General features: G+C 56.6%; 1 non-coding gene across 1 annotated transcript; it reads right to left on the reverse strand.

Moving 5' to 3' along the window:
• Positions 1-66: 66 nt before the first annotated feature.
• On the reverse strand, positions 67-139 carry TRNAV-CAC. The gene has a single exon. It is a non-coding gene; the product is annotated as a tRNA-Val (tRNA).
• Between the last annotated feature and the right edge of the window lie 396 nt (positions 140-535).

Below are 535 nucleotides of genomic sequence, written 5' to 3' on the forward strand. Positions count from 1 at the left end.
GGTCGTGAAAAATTTTAAATTAAGTAGAATGGGGTTTTTAATAATTAATTTCATGAGAAAAAGAGCTGTTTCCGCCCGGTTTCGAACCGGGGACCTTTCGCGTGTGAGGCGAACGTGATAACCACTACACTACGGAAACACGGCGGTGGCAGGCTGCTGGCGATGGCCATTCCTCCCCTTCCAGGGCAGCGCCCGGCGTCTCTGGGTGCCTGGTTGCTCCTTCGGGTCTCAGTTTCCCCATCTGTAAACCAAGAAAGCTGGACGTTATGATCCCTTCTCCCTTCGGCGCTTGTATCCTACCTAACAGTTTCCCCCTTGCTGCCCTGCACCCCGGGCCCGGCCCTGAGCCAGCTCCGGGTCCCCATTCCGGTCTCTGATCCTAAGCACTGTCACTGACTCCTGGGTCTGCGAGCATCTTGTCCCCTTAGACAGATGGGCAAAGTGTGGTCCTGGGAAGGGACAACACACCCCAACTTGGTGGCAGAGCCCAGGCTCAAACAAAATCTTCCCGCCAAGCCCGCCCTCCCCCACCCCC

The sequence above is a fragment of the Myotis brandtii genome, unplaced genomic scaffold (genome assembly GCF_000412655.1).
Source record: "Myotis brandtii unplaced genomic scaffold, ASM41265v1 scaffold456, whole genome shotgun sequence".
Taxonomy (NCBI): domain Eukaryota; kingdom Metazoa; phylum Chordata; class Mammalia; order Chiroptera; family Vespertilionidae; genus Myotis; species Myotis brandtii.